The 20,184-nt window shown below is 38.8% G+C and overlaps 1 protein-coding gene across 12 annotated transcripts in view; it reads right to left on the bottom strand.

The window, feature by feature from the left end:
• TSC22D1 (TSC22 domain family member 1) overlaps positions 1–20,184 on the bottom strand; it is a 102,621-nt gene that overhangs the window by 39,425 nt on the left and 43,012 nt on the right. For 7 of the 12 annotated variants that reach the window (XR_011725089.1, XR_011725090.1, XR_011725095.1 and 4 more), the window contains one exon: positions 17,791–19,975. The exons of 4 other annotated variants lie outside the window; for them this stretch is intronic. The gene's annotated coding sequence lies outside the window, so the exon portion shown is untranslated. Of the gene's footprint in view, positions 1–17,790; positions 19,976–20,013; positions 20,136–20,184 lie in introns of those variants that run through there. One more of the 12 variants, XR_011725100.1, reaches the window with a different exon arrangement.

The raw sequence follows: 20,184 nt of genomic DNA, 5'->3' as shown, positions 1-20,184 counted from the left end.
AACAGAACTCTTCATTACAACTGGTCATCAGTTTTTGGAAGCAGATCACACCCAGCAGGAAAGATTCTTTCCCTAAATTAGGTGGGCATTAAAATTCTTCCACCTTCTTCCCTTTTTCAAACATTCTTCCTAGGAAGTGCCCAAGTTTCCATTAATATTAAAAACAAACCAAGAAACAATAGCATTTGGGTCTCTAGAAATACAAGAAAGTTCCATTTTCAATAAAACTGTACTGCTTCACATCAGTTTGTAATACCATTACACTGTCACTACATTCCATAATCATTAAGAAAATGGAACTTCCAGATTAACAAAGAACAGACACAACAATCTGGGTATTTTCTCATCACATGTAATGGACAAAAATTAAATTACCACAATTTTAGACTCAAGCTTTAGCTCAACAAATTGTTTCCCTATCTGGACACGGAAGAAACTGAAGGCTTTTCATTCTTTTCCAAAATAGCTTCATCTCAGAATTAGCTTTCAATGGGAAGTTACTTTAGCTAGTGATTGATACTATCACTATAAATAGTTACTGGAAACAGTGTTGAGTAAATTGTTAAGCTAAATGCAAGACTTGCTTTCTTCCCCAGATTGGCTTCCAAACACACCAGCCATAATCAGCATATGATCCTCAAATATTAGCCAGTAAAAATGCCAACAAAAACCCATGAGAATTAAGAAAAAAGTTAGTACAGTGGGAGAGGGAGAGCTATAAATATTTGACATAGAGGAAAACACGACGAAGTATCATCAGTATAAAAGAGTCAAAAGTTATACATGCAGCATAAAGAACCTCAAAGGTTTTTATTCCTTTCTTGCTTTAAAGAGCATAGAAAAGTGTGAGAATGTCATTTGGTTTCTTTCTTGCCATACCATGGGATACAAATTTTATGTTTTCATCTAGATAATTACTACTTTTGTCTTTTGTGAATTACAGTGTTATTCGCTTCCAACTGAAACCAATGCATTTATTAACTTATGGGAGAAGGATTTGGGCTTCGAGTCATTAAGTATTTCAGAAATATAGGTTAGCCTATCTATAATTAGCATTCCTGATGATTTAAACACGGCTTGATGATTACTAAATTCATCATCTTTAAATAAACACTTCTGACTCAGCATCAGCAGAACAGAGACATTTTCATCAACTAATTTACCTTAAGACTTTTTGGCAAGCAAGAATAGGAAAGAACCGATAGCTTTTATACGATAAGAGAAGGCAGGAAGAGGCATGCAAGCATGGAAAAGGGAAAATATTATCATCAAACTGAATCCAGAATCATTGCAGACAATTGTTCCCATACATCGATGGCTTGCATCAGTAAGCAGACAAGTAAGCAGACATTACCTAGACAAAAAACAAAACAAAACTCCTTATCTAAGTATTCAGGTAAGGTACCTATTTTATTTTTTTTTTAATTATGATTAAATACTAACATACTTCAGAAGTCAAGTTGTATCTTGTAGAAGCTATAAAATAGTATCAAATGAAAAACATGTACTTCAGTACTTAGTGATCAAAGAGGACGAAGCTAATGACTTATGAATCAAAAGTTTTAATCCTATAATGGAGCCAGTGTTCAATTGGCAACCTTAAGCAGGAGTCATCTCAACAAATCACCTGCTAAGCAAGCCAGAAAACAATACAAAAAGCGTCATGTATGCAGAGTGGAAAAATGTACTGTCCTGGTTTAGGCCAGGATAAAGGTGATTTTCTGTCTTGTACTTTTGCTTTTAGCCAAGTCTCTTGTAAGTAGTTGCACTTGCTGAAATTAACAGCAAGTTTCTCAGACAGTGTCTGCTTCTAGGACTGATAACACTTGATGTTCATAGTTACTGCTAGAGACTGGTGTGCAGAGCCAAGGACACTGCTCAGCTCTGAGGAAAACATAAAGAGGTCCCACCTGCAGCCCTCCTTTGGGGAGGAACGGACAAGATAGATGCCAGAATTGACCAAACAGAGTATTCCATCCCATATACGTCATCCTCAGTATAAATTTGAGGGATCACGAGGGCCAAGCCAGATTTCCTGCTTCCAGCTTCCGGCTGCCTGCCCTTCCTGCCTTTCCTGCTTCCCTTCCTTCACCCGGCATCCTGGAAGGATCCCGTCCGTTCCTCTGCCTGTGGTCCTGATCCGTGCCAGCCCATATCTGTGTGTTCCTGCCTCCAGTTCCCAACTGCTGCCGACTCCAGGAGTCCAGCCTGGACTTTCCCAGAGCTGCCCTGCAGCCTCGGTGGTGACGTGAGAGCTATTGGGGGGAAGGGGGAAGGAATGTGGTATCCCTTTTCTTGTATATTTGTATATATTTAGTAATTTTTCCTATTTATCATTACTGTTTCATTAAAGTTGTGTAGTTTAGTTTCCAACCCATAAGTCTCTCTCCCTTATTCTCTCTCCTTTCTTATCAGGGAGGAGAGAGAGATTAATAGAGAGCGTCTGTTACTCGGTTTAATTGCCGGGCCAGTGTTAAACCCTGACATGTACGAAGAATGAAAGGACGTGTGCCCACCAAGATCCTAAGCACACAAACAAAAGCTGAAATCAAGTACCAACATTATTTCATCAGTTCGTTACTGTCCAGAATTGAGACCTTCCCACAGGTCTCAAAGGTCTGAAGTATATTCCAAAGCCAGATGAAGAACCAAAGCACAGGTCATCTGAACTACAAAATCTTATTTCCAATACTCTGGTGTCACACAGGACTCTCGATCTTTCTAAACACTCACAAGAAGATTTTTTTTTTCAAAGACTGACATAAACCTTTACAGTAGTTTATTGATAAATACATATACACCCCAATAGCTGCACTAGAACACAAACCACTCTGCATATCAAGCCATAAAGTCTGTTGTGTCTACAGACTCCTTGGAAACTTGGTTTGCATAACACATTCTTTCCAGAAGACTCCTCTGCTGAAATTAATATATGGTTTCTTTTATTAAAGATGAGGCAGTTCTAGTTTCAAAAACTCAATCTAGTAATTTTTTTTTAATCCTAAATTCATCAGAAGACTCTTCCCTACATCTTCATCAAACAGGTAAATGCAGCTTTCCACCCAACAAATTTTAACTGAAACCAATTCCTTCCAGATTCAGTAACCCCCTCAGCTTTTATATATTGCATTGACTTATTTATTCCACACTGCACACTAAGATAGCTGAGACCTTTAACTCTCTTTTCTAGTGTGTTGCATCAGTCTTCAGCTACTGGGCTGCATACCATTCCTCAAATAGCACGAGCCATTCAGTTTTTTTAGCAGTATGTACACATGAAGCAAACCTTTCCCCATTTCCCCCCTACATCAGCTGCTCTAAAATGGATGAGACCTTAGAATGATGGTCAGGGTCTCATGTGACCTTCTCCAGAGGTCTGAGCATACTTTAGAAAGTGACAGCTCTATCTACTGGGTACAAAAATATGGCTGAATACAACAGCAACCTCTTGACACGATGCCTGTGACATTTTGAAAGCCTTGCACCAAATACCTGAGGCTCCCCAGCAAAGGAACATTTATCATTCATCCACAAGATTACTGCAAACAGAAGCTTTCCACTTTTATTGCTTTGGTTCATTTCGGGTTTTTTTTTGTCTGGTGATTATTTCCTCCAGCCAAACGGGTAGCTGAGAGAATTGACCAAAGCAAAATATTTTTTAAAAGCTGTCAACTTACGTAAGATTAGGCAATATTACTTAAGAATAGTTAAGTATCATAGAAGGTTTTATGAATGATGGCTTTTGTTCAGATTAAGTTTTTTTACATCATTAAAAAGAAACTTATTACAGGTTTAAATATGATTTGCAACCTCCATTAAATCAAAGGAGAGGACTATCCCAGGAACTGGAGACACTTAAATTACATGCTGCTTGTCTGGATTTTTCTTTAGAGGCAGCGTGTAGGGAGAAGGCTTCAAGGTCAGTTTACTTTTGCCTAAGTAATGTGAAAACAAAGTGTAAAAATAATACACAAATGACAATATGCTACCAAAAAATGTCATTAACAGCCTGAAAAACCACTTAGTGGAGGTCTAGCAGAGGAGCAATGCTGTCAAACTCACTATGACCACTTAAAGTTGTATTTTAGATGGAATTTTATCTTCCAAATCATATATGTTCAAAGCGGGTTATAAATGGCACAATCTCAAACTTCCAAGTTTGAGATTTACAACTTCATGTAAATCTTCACATGAAAATAATATTCCATTATACTCCTAAGTTTCTTATGCTTTTCAGCAGCATAGAAAGTATCTCCTGAAGTAAATGATCTCAGATCTTTAGTTAACAAGGAGAGATTTTTTTTCTCCAAGAGCCTCTGCACCTCTTCCTCAGACTCAGACCCCTCTCTTGGCAGCTCCTGGATCCAGCAGCCCAGCAGAGGTGACACAGCCCCAGCTCCCTGCCCCAAGCACATTCCCCATAGGTGCACACACACAGCACATATGTACACGGCTGGACACGCAGGTCAACACCAACTCAGCACTTGGGTAAACACCAGCAGCCTCCTCCTGCTCCTCTCTGACCAGGGTGAAAGTCCATCTGGAAAATATCTATGTAGGAGTGTACACACACACACACACAAAGGATAAAGACACCCCTGTGATTGGCCTTGAGGGCTCATTCGGCATCTTCCTCCCCCTGGTCTCCCCAGCTGCCAGCACGACACCTGAGCCCCCATGGCCCCACTCTAGTTGCTGGTACTTAGAATTCCTTGCAAACACATAGATATGCTCAATATTCATAGAATCATAGAATTGGCTGGGTTGGAAGGGACCTCAGAGATCATCAAGTCCAACCCTTGATCCACTCCCGCTGCAGTTCCCAGCCCATGGCACTGAGTGCCACATCCAGTCTCTTTTGAAATATCTCCAGGGATGGAGAATCCACCACTTCCCTGGGCAGCCCATTCCAGTGCCTGATCACCCTCTCTGTAAAGAAATTCTTTCTAATGTCCAACCTAAACCTCCCCTGGCACAACTTGAGACCGTGCCCTCTTGTCTTGCTGAGAGTTGCCTGGGAAAAGAGACCAACCCCCCCCTGGCTACCCCCTCCTTTCAGGGAGTTGTAGAGAGTGATGAGGTCTCCCCTGAGCCTCCTCTTCTCCAGGCTGAGCAGCCCCAGTTCTCTCAACCTCACCTCATAGGACTTGTGCTGGATCCCTTCACCAGCCTGGTTGCCCTCCTTTGGACCTGCTCCAGGACCTCAATATCTTTCCTGAACTGAGAGGCCCATATTGATCACTCTAAGATCTGGCCTTGGACTCTTGGTCAACCTTATCCACTGGCCCCCAGAACCTCTCACTTCTTGTTAAGAGTCAGACCCAAACAAGGGTCTCAGCCAGCCCCCAGACCCCAAAGTCCCTTCAGCAGCTGGCCCAGACCGCAGTTCCTCCAGGAGCCAGCTACTCCACCTGTTTCATGGAGGTGCTTTGCTGCTCCCAAATCTCTTCTCCTTCTCCCTGGCAACTCGTGCTCCATAGTCCCTGGTGACCACACCCCAATGCCCTCTCCATCACTTACAGCCACACAGGCCCTGTCACCCATGGTCAGACTCCAGCTGCTGGCACAGAGCTGCCCACTGGCACACACAGCATGTGGCCCCTTTACCCAAGAAAACACTGTGAGAGAGTTTAATGAGGAGAGAGGCCAAGCTGTGCTGATGAAGACAGCATGGCCCGACACACTGCTCGGCCACCTGCTTGCATACAACCAGCCCACTTTATCCCTTTGCCCCTCACTTTTCCCTATGGTTGTTCCTTACCTCAAAATCACCCTCATCCTTCCTTTCCTCAACCGTGGTCCCTCCCCTGAGCATCCCATGCGAAGTCATCTACAATCCCAAAATGTTCTTCCCTGCATCCCGCAGCAAGTCCCACCAGTGACCCTATCCCCCCTTCCCAATCTGCAGGCTGACCCCACAGAGCCTCTCTGTTTACACATCAAGTGTTTGCCACCCAGGTCCCCAGGGCTAATGATCTCCAGTGACAGCCCTGGCAGGAGCCAGGTCAGGGGGCTCATTTCTCTGATGAGGTTCCCCGGGGTTCCCTTGCCTGCTGCTGTGCCTCAGGGCTTCTCTGAGAAGACAAAGACAAACCTTCTAATCACATAACCTATCACCTTTAATATTTCCAGACTGAACACCCAAAGCCATCCCAAGAGTATTTATCAAAGCCATGAAAATAACATTTCAAAGTTCAAAGTTAATGTGTTTGGAAAATCATCATGTTCACCACTTGGTTTAAGTTGGGGGGTTTTAGACTTAAAAATACAAGCACATCATTTATCAGATTTACTTACTCAAGTTGTTGCTCTTAAGTGTCAGGTGCTTGCTCATGTGTAATCCTAATAAACGTTTTCCAACAGTTATCAAGACACTTAAGTAATACAAAAGCACCACATACCTTGTTGACCATATCATATTATATTTGCTTTATAAACACTCATGACTGTTAATGTTATTGCTAAGCAACTGGACTATCTACCATACAGTATTTACACAGCACTGTCCATCAGCAAATAAATGATTTTGAACTCTTAGTTCACAATTCACAGAACTGCATACTTAACTAACACCCAACAGATTTAATTTTTCCATAAATTACCCAAATCATGAGATTACAAAAAACTCATTCAACAATAGTATTTAAAAGATTGGAACTGCAAAGAAATTTAAAAGTATGGAAGGTTTGCTTGCCCAGGAGATAACAAAAAAAAGTTATTTTAATTATGAAACAGCAAGGTAGAGGAAGCAAAACCAAAAGACATTATTTGGAATTTGCCAATTTTAAGCTTAGAAGGCAAGGGAACTCAAGTCTCCTTACTAGCTGTTACAGCAGTTGCAAAGATGCAAATCTGTTCGTGCACAGAAGAAAGAGAATTAGCCAGAAAATGCAAGAGGAACAGACAAAGAGGAACCGGGCTGTGTTTACACTGCATCTGAAAAGCTGCTCAATGCCACTGCCTCCCACCTCACCTTTGCCAGTAACCCTAACTCTGTCCTTTTCTACCAATATGTGCTCTGATAGCTTTTTCAAATCTAAATTTTCTCTGAAAAGCAGAAGTTTATTTTTATTTGAATTAAAACATTTTCAAATTATTTGATCCCAGTGACATAATTTACAATCTGGCAAAACAACTACTACTACTGAATTACACTTTAACTATATTATATCTCTATCTCTATAATAGAGATATTCTATATCTATTAAAGGTATATAGATTATATACTTATAATTATTACTGAATTATATTCTTACATTATTAATGTAAGTTTCATTTACATTAAATGGTGCATTCCCTTGTGCAAGAAATCATACAGCAATTCATATTCAGAGAGCAACGAGCTTGGCCAGACAAGCTGAGAGAAAGGGTATATGGCTGGGCAACCCAGCAAACCAGGTTCTTCTAAGGTTTTATATAGGGAACAAGATTTAAATAACTGAATTGTCGTGAGGGGCTCTGAACATCTGGCCTGACCAAGTTGTGCTCTCAGCACCACGATGATGAACAGAAACCCTGTCAGTCATTGCTATGGAAAGGTCAAAAATAGAGTAGAATCAGAATAGCATTTCAAATGCCCAATTCCTCCATGGGGAATCATCATCTCTGAATGGTGAAAGCAGCCATACTCCAGCTAAACAGCAGTAAGAGGAGTTTGCATACTCCTGTTACTGTCAGGTCGAAACAGGGGTAATTTTAGGACTACTCCACAAGAGACACGTTTAAAATAGACAGACCAACGACAGGAATTTGGAGTGGTGGGAGAGAGTACAAAAATTCTGATTACCAAGCATCTGGAACGGAATATTCTACTAGACATTCACCCAAATATTAGTTAGGCAGGTTTTCTAAGCATAGAGCTTCAGAAATTCTATGTCCACCCACACAACCATATGTTTAGGTTACATTAGGCATTCCCAACATAAATCACTTTATATTTTGTTTGATCCACCCCCTCATTGTTATTGATTTCTCACCTGTACTATTACTGGGGAGGCTGTGGCATCCCTTATAAGCAGCCTGCAGTTCAACATAGACATAGGTGCAGAGAACCATACACAAGAGGATATACAACAAAGATCACTCAAGAGAATATCCAATGGACTTAGGCCACTTTTGCACAAACCCGGACCTGTTAGAGCTGTTTGTGAAGTTTCTAGGACAGATAAAATCTTTTCTGTATTGAACATGAGAAGAGGAAACTTTTGTTTGCTTGTAAAGTCCACAGTACAACAGCTGAGGTAGAAAGAGGAAGAAGTGGCAAGAAAGGTGCCACAGCCACCAAGAGGAAGAAGGCAGCCAAAACTGAAGAATGATGCTACTCATAAAAACAAAAAGCCCCCCAAACTTCCTAGGTGATACTCTCAACATTTTAAAGTATATGGCTAACAGCAAAAATTAGAAGTTGACACAGTAAAGCTGAGGAGAAATGACAACTCGTGACCTAGGGAAACAAAGCAGACAACCATCAGTGTCAATGGAAAACTGGAATAACTTGAGCAACAAAAAGTCATGGTGTTGAATTTGTAGCAGTTCAATTCCATTACCAAAATAACAAATTGGACCTAATTTATCCCCAAGTCCTGGCACATCTGAGCAGTAACAACATGACACGAAAAGAGGCCTTTCAAGAAGGTATCTTTAGATACAGTTAACAGTTACACATGGCCTAAACTCTAAGAAGGAAATATTACAGAAAGAATCAAGAGAATGTAATTAATTTCACTGTTGTTGACTAGAAAAACACAAACTGAAAAACCCCTAGTCACATTTCTATGTTTTTGCCACTCCGTTTACAGAGGAAATGCCTAATGCCAATATCTGCTGTATTTACATCAACATTTTTAACTGGTTTTTGTACATATTCTCCTCCCATGAAGAAATCATGAGTGCAGTACTTAGCTGACAGTATGACAGAAGGAAGAGGAAGCCTTCATGGCTCAGCAAAAATCATTTCCTACTCTCACACTTTCAGTCCTGATTTCAAAGGCAGTCAAAAAGACTTCTGTAAATTACTTCAGTAAATCATGGTACCTTTATCCTAACAACTAATCTGCTAAGAACTTTTACTGGTGTACAGAACATCAAAATAAGCTCTAGAAAAAGGTCTGGCAGAAAACAAGAACTCTGGATTTGTGTGAGCATCAATAAAAAGTGCCAAGCTGGGTAAGATGTTCTTTAAGTCATGTAACTGCACAAGCAGAAAGCAAGTATTTCTGCATGTGGAAGCACCATCTGCAAGCAATAAATTTCTCTGTCTTATTCTGGCCTTCAGGAACATGAATAATGGCCTTTCACATACAAAAATACACAGATGGAAAGGGTGCCAAGACAAACCTGGAGTACTTGTGTTTACTGTACCAAGTACTACACAATCATTGAGAGTTCCCCAGAACAGCCTCTCCTGGAAGCCTCTGTCTCCTTTTCCATACACAAGCCCCAAGCTACACCACCTATTCCAATCTGCTGTAACAAATAAGCTGCTAAGATGCCTCAAAGAGAGGAGGAGAGCCCTTCACACCTCCAGTTGAGATGTGAGAACAAACTGTCTTGACAACACGAGATCTGCTTAAACAAAGCATTTGAAGGGGAAAAAAAAAAAAAAAAATCAGTCTTATATACTAGCAGCCTTCCAAGCAACAGGGCTATCAAATAAACACATGTTCAAAGTCAGAAGGTAGCCTATAATTTGCATAACAGGCAACTACGTCCACCAGAAGAACCAACCAGAAGAACCCTTCAAGAGCACATCAGCTCACAGAACAGACAGAAATCAAAAAAAGGCTCCCAGAAGCTGTGGCACCACGAGTTGGTAACAGTGTTAGGAAGTATTTATTTATCCACAAGGGCAATGCTGTCTCTGGGGAAATTGAGTAGCCACCTCTCAGGGAAGCTGCACTGCAGTAATGGGTCCTATGGCAATACCATACAGAGTTCTCACGCCCTTCCCCAAACCAGGAAATTAAAGTGCTATTAATGAATATTCTTGAGTTCTTAGATGAATGAAGTAGCTTTCTATAGATGGCCTCAGGACTCAAAACCATCTCCCCAAAGCAGAAATCTTAAATTGATGCTCTCGTAAATGCAAAGTATTCTACAAAGTATTTTTGTATTCTACAAAAGTAGAAGAGAGACTTCAGCAGTCAAATCTGCTTCTAAGCCAAAAGGATTTCACTGATTTTTTTTTTTTTTCTCCTCCAGTGGGACCTTTGGTCTTGGTCTTATGTACTGCTATGGTTGTGAATGAGAAATACTTAAGTCCACCACAACTGAAATTCAGAAAATTAAAGAATTAAGTTGCAGGTCATATTATTTCACTACCATTTCTAGAAAAGATCATTCCACCTTCCTCAAGCCCTTGCCCATTTGATGCCAAGTTTCACTGAGTTAGCTCACTCAGGTACTAAGTCACAGGAGTGTCAAAGTCACCTACTGATAAGTAAATCTAATGTTGTGTTATAACACAAGGAAATCCCTTCTAAAAAAAACACACTTTAAAAAAAATACTTGTTCTGAACCAGGCCTGTCCACCCTTCATATACATTTGTAACCTTCAGCTTTAAACAAGTTTGTAACAGATCTGTTCTTCAGCACTGCAACAGGTACCATGAGCAACCAGATTCACCAACTTACTTCTTTAAACTTTACAATGAGAACCAATGCCAGCAACCACCACAAATGGTTAAAAATCCATATTGCTTACATAAGCTCTCTTTCACTTAAAATGTAACTCAGTGACCACCAAGGCCACACTAATACTTTATTTAAAGATGAAAGAATTCACTGACTTAATGCCTTGTTAATCAGCCTGTGCTCAGCATTTAAACCTCACTGCCCTTACAGGGCAGGGGCATTCAGGTCAAGTCAAAAAAGCAGCACAGAGGAGTAACAGATGGCAAAAAAAAAAAAAAAAAAAAAGCTTTCTACAGCCCTATCTAGTGACAGGGGAGAACCACTGCTGCAGTGCCTGATCACCACTCCTCCTGGGGACAAAGCCATTCAGTTACTAACATAATATTGTTTTGAAAGGCTGGGGAAAAGTTATTTCAATGCCATTATCTATTTAATTATTAGATACCTAATGATTTGATGGACTTTAAAGTCAAAAGGAAGAAATTAAAGTTCTGTTTCCTCAAAGCTGTTTACAAAAGTGATATTCTGCTCCAAGACACTATAACTACCTACAGAAATTGAGACATAATTTATCTATTTTTATATAGATACAGACAGAAAAATATACCTGTTATTCCAACATGCATTTGCAGGCTGCAGGTCTTTGAAGATACAAATCCACGCTTTTAACTTACGGAGCACTTAAAAAGACACAGAGAGTAAAGCTTTTGAAGCTGTAGAAAACAATATTCTCTCTCACTGACTGTCCTCACTTCAAAAATAGCCACTTGCATCCTTAATCCAACCTCCTCCTATTATCAGGGAAAGAGCTTCCCCTGGAATCCTCACAGAACTTATTTTATTCCAGTTTCTGCAGGCAATCACCTTAGTTGCTTTAGTTTGAGCTTATTTTAGGTTTAGGTTTCATTTTAAAGGTCAGTATAGCATCTTGTGCAATCAAGCAGCTCTTTAAATAAGTATAAGACACCAGAATGTAATTTACCATTTTTTCCTACACCCTACAATATAAATTTCACACTATGCAGTACCATCTTCAAAACTATTTTTCAGTATATATAAAAAATAATAATATAGTGTTTCTCAACCACAAATCACTTCATAACCTGATATATAGATACTCAAGGGTTGGAAAAATACTATTTTGATTTCTTCTGTGTACTAGTGCATAAGATGTTATATAAAAACACTACAATTACGTATTCAGTTCCCTTACCTCTAAGAATAATTTAGCAAAAGGTTAACACAGACTTGTAGCTGAAGCTGTCCCTAAGAGCACAGTAGAGAAATAAAACACAGACTTTTAAACCTTTGAACTAAAAAAGTCTTTCTAACTTCACATGTGGAAGACACTACTACAAACCTAGTCAAAAAAGTAAGGCTCAGTGTGCTAAATAAGAAAGAAACTAACCAAGGCTTTCCAAAAGTAGGTGGTCTTCACCAGCAAAGCCTCTCACCACTCAAAAGCACAAATTAATCCTCTAAAAAAAAAAAAATAAAAATCTCAATGTGTGGGGGAGTGGGTGGGTGGGAAGAAACCACACCACAAAACCAGGATGGAATCCCCAGTCTCTGAAGATAATTATTTGTCTGGCATGTTAAAGAAACACTGTCATACATCATACTGTACTTCACACCACAGGTCTTAAAGTCCACTTTAGTGAGATTTTTGTCTCGATTAAATCCTTGTATGATAGCTTGTCAGAATTTTAAGGGACCAATTCTCAACTTAGAGAACAAATGAGAAAATTCAGGTTCATTTGGAATGTAGATAAAAGCCCATGCCTTATAAAGCAAATTCATGTTTGTGCTAAAATACCAACCGTGGGCCTCATTTAACAAGGAAAGTTGGCATCAAGAGATAAATGGGGGGAAATTACATCCTGAAGTATTTAACCCATACTAAACTGAAGTTTAGATTTGAAAGGGGGAGATGGAAAAGGCAGTCATAGCATGTTAAAGCCACTATAATTCTAGGTTAAAAGTTAAATTCTTGTATTTTGATACAGGTCAAGGCTTTTTTAAGTACTGAGATTTATTTCATAAATTAGATTATGAATCATATTGAAGGCAATGAATTTTCAGGGTTTATCTAACCTACAAGGGTTCTCTGATAGGCAGGGGGAGTTTCCTCAGTAAATAAAATTTCTTCATTGTGCCAGACATCAAAGAAGAAACACAGGAGCAAAGAAGAGGGAAAGAAATATGGGACTCTGGCACTTTTATTGTATTTGCTTTTAGCAGAAGAAAAAGAAAAAAAACTGTTAGGCAACAAGAGCACCTGCCTTGCAGAAAGCCAGTCACCATGAGATCTACTCCAGTGCAGTCTACAAAAATATTCCAAGGAGGAGTATCCTGAGAATACCTGACTATCACATGCCAGTCAAACTGGGGAGATTATTCACTGAATCAAGACCTCACACCACGTGGTTCTCAAATATCTCCAAACTGAAATTCTGCACTCTCTGCAAAGAAACAAATCCAAACAGCTAGTCAAAGCATAACATCTTGCATATACTTCAGTATTTAGGTAAAGGCAGAGAGGAGAATTTCTTTATAAAGTACACTGACTCACAAAGCAAGCCAGGTTTTGAAGCAGGAGGTGCTTCAGGAGGGACACAAACCAGATGGTAGTTCAGAGTGATAAAATGTGGCAATATAAACCATTTTCTGCTGAAGTGTAAAGGCAAGTGAACATCCTAGATTTATCTCATCCATTCATATGTGGCATTAAAGCCCAGAGAAAAATCTTTTAACTTGCAAAGCTGTAAGGAACAGACAAGGTGCATAGCCCTTTGTATCATCACTGTATTGCCAAAAAGATTACAATGTTCAAGTCTTTGAGGAGGCAGAAAATTCATCTGAAACAGTAACTTAAATTCCACTACAAGCAGGAAGTTGGGTGTTTAAATTATCTGATAAGTAAAATGCCCTGTAGCAGCCACACCAGTACTGCCTTGACCACCAGCCACGGAGACACAGTCTCCCAAGTAATAATACCCGGTTTTCTTTTGGAGAGCAATGAGAGGACTGGTAAGGAGACAGGAGTCTCCTTCATTTTTTCTTGAACATTTATCCTCTGAACAGATGTAGTAATACTGTTAATCATTCTCATTAACAAAACTGCTTTATCAAAACAAACAAACAAACACACAAAACCAGCCACCAAACCAGTTCTGAGCTAGTTAAAAAGTATTAGAGAGACCTGACTAGTGTGCTCTTTCAACAGGATACATGGGAAAAGTCTCCAAGGCAGATTCAAGTATATGGAAAAAGATTAAAAAATAAATAGTAAGATTCTGCATTAATACAAGGGAAACAGACACTTAAAAGGTATCACACCTGCACAGAATAATGGAAACACATCAATGCAAAAATCACTTCTTGGAACACTCCTCAGCGTAATATAGAACAGAAGAAAGCATTATTGTTTATTATTAAAATAAAATTATTTCATTGGGTGCTTTCTAAAGACTGTTTAAAAATAGTCCAGGGTATGAGAAATTAAGGTAATTAAGCAGGGTATGATTCACGGATACTATAGAGGTAAAATCAAGAGATTAACACATAAAAAGTTAGTTTGTTACAGCACATTTTTACAGCTACTCTTTAAATTTATTAGGAAAGGAACTAATGTAAGTTCTTTCTGTGAACACCCCTAACTCTCATGTCCCTCTCAATTTTTTTAACCTATTTCTAATTTTAACCAGACCCATCAGAGGGTTAACAGCTACCAAAGATATACAAGCTCTTTAAAACTTACAGAAAGATAAATGGACAAGTCAGGAGCCCTTCTAACTTGTCCCTACTTACCCCTCAAAAAAAAAAAAACAAAACAGCTGCAGCATCCACTCAGCTGTTTTAGACACCATTGGGTGATAAACATAACCAGTGCCCAAGGCATAATAAAACTTCACATCAGTGCTTATGCTTTATTAGACCCCAGAGAACCTCACCACACAAGCTACTCATCCACAGGGACCTACAGGACCTCAGCACTTGTTTCATTGCTCATGGGGGGTGAGGGGGGAAAGCTCAGCTGCTTTCAAGTCATCCTCTGTCAAGTCCAATGCCTGCTAAGGCACTGTTACTCCAATTCCTGGGCTGATCCAGGATGTCACTGCCTCAGTTCCTCCGCAGTCCTCAAGTCACCCAGGAACAGCCCATCTGTACACAGCAACTGTGCTGCAGTCAGCTGTTCCTAAGTCTGTCTCTCCATCATTTATACATGGACTCTGAAAAGACTTGGCAGATAAATTTTTCATGCTTCCTAATGCCTCGTGCTACCAGAGATCAGGAAGACTTTTTAAAAGATCAGGAAGTCTTTTTAAAAAGACTTTTTAAAAGGCTTTTAAATTTATTATTTTTAAAATAATATATTATAATATGATAGTTCCAAATAGTTCCCAATTGGAACTATTGGAACATAATTCCAATGTTACTATTCTGAAAAGTTCTAAACACATGCAGGCAGCAGGGTTTTGATAACTCCCCTGCAACACTGAATGGATATGGATGCTTTCCCAATCCCAGCTTACGGGCGTTTCCAAGACAATTTCTACCAGATCTCAAGAAATTCACATTTCACATTCTCATGTTACTTCACTTCACATTAAACACTATTTCCTAACCTTCCAAAATACCTTCTTCCCTCACTGGCACATGCCAGGATATACAGCTGTGGGGACAACGTAACAAATGAGAAGATAATTCAACTTCTGCTTTAAGTAGCAGAGATTTCCTGATTTGATGACTTAGGCCCTCACCGAGCCATAGGGAAGCCAAGCTTTGAAAAAATTGGTTGGAATCTGCTATTTGTCAGCAGTTTCTGCAAAATGACAAATCCAAATAGTCTTCTCATTCTTTCTGTAGCCCTGTACAAGGAGTTCAGAACAGTGTTATCTTACCTTGTCTTTTCAACAAAGGTTTCCTACCAACAAGAAGCTAAGTTTGCAAGCTCATGGTGCCCAGGCAGGTAAAACAATTTCAGTCAAGGTTACATCCTGAAAAGAGTGCATGAGCTGCAGAAAATTCCATCCTATTTTTACTAGTATTAGAGCTATGAAAATACAGACACGTTGTTCAACCTTCAGCTTCTTCACAGTATTGTTTGACATGTCTTAATTTTTCACCAATAAAAAGTTAAAACCAAAAAGACAGCTAATTTCCCCATATGCCATGCTTATAATACTAAATATTACTTAGTTATATTAATTTCTAACACGTGCTTACCCCGAATAGCAGTGTACATCTGCTATCTTTCTGCATTAAAATTATGACTTTAATGTGGGTACTAAGTGGGAGAACTCCATTGATGAATAAACCTCAGTTCAAGTTAGTACAAAAGTAAATTTTGGGGGAAAGCCATTACTGAAATCATATTTAGATCCTCAAAAGTCAATTAGGAGCACATTAAACACATTTTTTATCATAAAAGTTTCATCATCTGCTCTTATATTTATTTGCTGTTTACTTCAGAATTACCAGTGATACCTTTATCTAAGTTTAGCAAAGGGGGTTCAGCCAATGGTAAAGTTCAAACTGCTCAAGTAGTTACCAAGAAGAAAACCATCCTAAGCCAGATGCCTCTCTAACTCTGTAACAACCATCTATCAGGATAAATAAAATTATTTTGCCCCAAAAAACCAAAAACAAAACCTGATACCCATTTATGCAAGATAGGTATCTTCACTTACTGTTCTGTAACAGAAGCCTAAACCCCACACATTTTCCTGACCTCCACTTGACTGGTACATTGAAAACACAAAAACCATCTGTTTCTACCAGGAAGAGAAAAAAGCCTCTCCATGTGTAAAAATGGATCATGGAGATACAACAATATAGGACAGTTTATTAGAACAGTGATTTTATATATAAAAAAAAAAAAAAAAAAAAAGCAAGCATGTGATCAGGGAAACATCACTGTCATCAGTAAAAGCCAATGAACTTGATATGGTCATCTTCAAAACCATCTTTAAAATCATAATTCCTTCCATGCCAGTTAAGACAAGCCAGTTTCTTAAGCAGCAAGATCCAACAATTCCTGAAACAACCCACCAACTCACCTCAAGTTGCTGATACCAACTTATGGACTTGGCTTAGGAGTTGTGCAGCTGCCAATTCTTCAAAGAGTCCATGCAAGAGAACAAAACTGGAAGGGTTCAACCATTTGTTACCATTGCTTTCAGAGAACACCTTTTTCCAGTTTTCAATGAAAACCACTTTTCTAAACTAACCCCTAACTGGAATTCATTCTTTCAGAGACTAATAAGCAAAGTCTGGCAAACCAAAGTATCAATCTACTTTCCTCAATTTAAAAAAAGCAGAAAAAGAGAAAAAAGATTTTTGTCACTGCTGCCCACTCAAATCCAAATGCCCTGAAAACAGGACTGGAAAAATTAAATCCAACTAATAGCACACCACTGCTGATGGAACCAGTCCAGATTTCTGAAGTTCATAGTGAACTGCTGATGTTTTGTTACCCATCAACCTCACTGCAAATCAATGGCGTGTAAACATCCCAGAACCTATGCTTTTTATTCTCATTTTCTTGTTTATGAAATCAACACTATTTTCTAAATTTATAAAAGGAACTTTTTTTTTTTTAATATACAACTTCCTTCTTTAAACTACTCTGAATTGACACAGCATCTCACACAAAGGACAGGTTTAGCTGTGGTTGAAGCAGGAAGATTTTCCCCCTGATTTTCTGATTTTTACAGAAGGCTTCTTCACTCACAAAGCACCCCATAACAGAGAAAGAGTTGCCACAGAGGGTGGATAGGAGGTGGAAAGAGGAAAGCAAATCTTTCAGGTTAAACAAGATAGCTCATCTGGGACAGGAAAAAGGAACTGTCAACAGCCAGGATTTTATTGACTGGCTATGAAACAATTAAGAGGAGTTGGCATCTGGTCAAGGAGATGTAAAAGATTACGTAAAGTGAGTTAGGTATTCTCAAACGTTCAAGGAATCTTAAAAAGGAACAGAAAGAGGAAAAAGAGGAACAGTGTAAGTCAATCTTGTAAAATTGTTAGCATTGTGGATTAAAAACCTCAACAATCGTACAGAGTTTTCCATGTTTCCTGGCATTCTGGAGTCAGTCAGAGGAGTCACTCAATACTCATACAATCCCGTTAAGTACAATATAAACCAGAAGAAAATGGTTTTAGACATCTTTATTAAATAATAAACACAAAGGCAGGAGTTATTACTCTAAAGATGTAACAAGCACCCAAGATTCCAACTGCAAAAGTCAGAGCATGATAATAATATGCTAACACAATGCTGATAGACAAGAAGTATCAAATTACTGACTGTAGGAAAGCAACCTTTCTTTTTAATTTGTTTTTAGGCTTTTTCTTAATTGTGACTTTGGGGAGGAAGGGGGGAGTAGTCATTTTAGCAACTGAGACAATAACATCAGAAACAATTCTCAGTGCCCCTGTTGTTTTACTGGAAGTATTTAGTGTTCAGAAGCATTTGATTGTCTTCAATTTGCCTTATGCTACACAGAATAAAATTACCAAAAACTGTGGCTGAGGCAAATATACCTATTTAAGGAAGGCACAAAACACATCAAACCTTACGTATTCTAGAGTTAGAAAAACAGGTATTTTCAACTAGAAACACTCCTGGGACAGACCTCTAGCCACAGATGTTAGCATTTACTTCTGAGACTCAGAGATCTTCAGCTTAGCACTTAGAGACAACTCCTGTTCCAACACAATTCATGCCCATACCTGTAACAACTACTCAGTTTTAAGGTCATCACATACACATTTCCACATATTAAAAAAAGTACTGAATGTGATACATTAGGTAAACTTATTTCCCTTTAAGCTTCAAACTTCACAAGTGCCACTGTGCTTGCATAGTTTAACACATGCTTCTGGCTATCAGTTTTCTAAAAATACCAGATTATAAATTCAGTATTTTACTCAATAACCACAGAAGAAGCAAGACAAATAGGATTGATATAGTCACAATTAAAAAAAAAAAAAAAAGTACTAAAAAGCCATCCAGAGAGCCAAATTTCATAGAGTCCAGTGCAATGGCTCACAACATAAGTATGTACTTAAACAAGACCATATGAACAATTATTTTTAGAATGTACTAAGACTGCAACGCATTCAAGCATAGTAAGAAGTCACAACAGCCATGAAGCAGTAGCCTCAGGGCTACATTTAGACTGTTCAACAATTTAAATATGGTGGTGAATTTAATGAAAGATCGAGGCATTAGTAAAAACAATGTTTTGTGGTAACTGATTTAAGAAATTAATTGGATTCAAGCACCAGCATCTGACTAGTTTACTCCAACTGCCAGAAGCAGAAAACAGGAAAATAAGTGTTCTTTACCTACTGCCAGAGGGTCCAGTTTACCCTCCTGCCCCCCCCTTATCACACTCAGCTTCAGAACAAAGTTTTCCCCTCTCCTAATCTGAATGTTAAAAGTAAATCCTGTTCTTGAAAACCAACTTTCTATAGTGAAAGAACAAAAGTACACGGGCATGTGCGTGTTGTTCACTACTGCCAAACATAAGGTTTTCATTTGAGATCTTGCAAGACATTTAATGAAGTTTGACTATGGAATCCCTTAGGGGGAGAACAATTAAAGCTTTCTGCTTTCTAACAAATAACTTTTCTCTCTTAAAGAAAAATCTAATGTTTTTCCCCTTTCGTATCTCTCAACACTTCCAATGCACCTTTGCTCAAAATAGAGCCACAGGAAACCTCAAAAGACAGAGTACTTCCTATATTGCTATTGTGACATTTTTGGCTCAAATTATTCTTACATCAACCTGGAAAGGTAGAAGCCTAATTAAATACCATTTTCACAAGAAGTTTTATTAATATTTTTTCTAACCATTTAAATGGACTGCAAGTATAAAAAGCTTTACAAATTTAACAGTCTGAACCACAGCAGAACCCTATGTCAAAGATTCACATGGCATCTCCTATGCAGGGGACAGCAAGATCTGATCACATTATTAGACCTGTAAATTCTCAACCTTGGATTCATTGACTTGATCTTCAGATAGGAAGATGCCAAGCTTACGTTTTATATAAGACATCTTTTGACATTGTAACAAAAGGACCATGGGAGGCCAAACAAATTTCCTAAAGGATAATGAATTAGAAGTAATTTTCTGCCTTGGCCTCCATTTCTAGGGTGGCTTTGTGTGATGGAAAAAAAGAAGTCATTTCTTTCCCAATCCCATTTTTGTCAGAAGATCCTGCTTAAGGAAGGCCAAGATCCAAACCCAGTCATCTTCCAGCAACATAAATGGCTCTTCAAGATCTTCTGCTGAAGGCTTGAGATGCTGAATAAAGGTTAGAAGGTGTCCTGAAGCAATTTGGAGGGAATGAAGAGGGAGAGAAGAGTCACAAGATGCACCAAAGTAATAATGCATGTAACATAGTTCCAAATGACTTCAACTCAGCATGAGAGGAACTGGTAAAATCTCCTTAGAATTTCACTGCCAGTTTTCAAGTTATTCCTTTTGCTAAAAATCAAAAGGAAATTTAGAATAAACTCCTGTGCCAGCAATGACA

The sequence above is a fragment of the Heliangelus exortis genome, chromosome 1, assembly GCF_036169615.1.
Source record: "Heliangelus exortis chromosome 1, bHelExo1.hap1, whole genome shotgun sequence".
Taxonomy (NCBI): domain Eukaryota; kingdom Metazoa; phylum Chordata; class Aves; order Apodiformes; family Trochilidae; genus Heliangelus; species Heliangelus exortis.
This window is presented reverse-complemented; position numbering and strand designations above follow the sequence as displayed.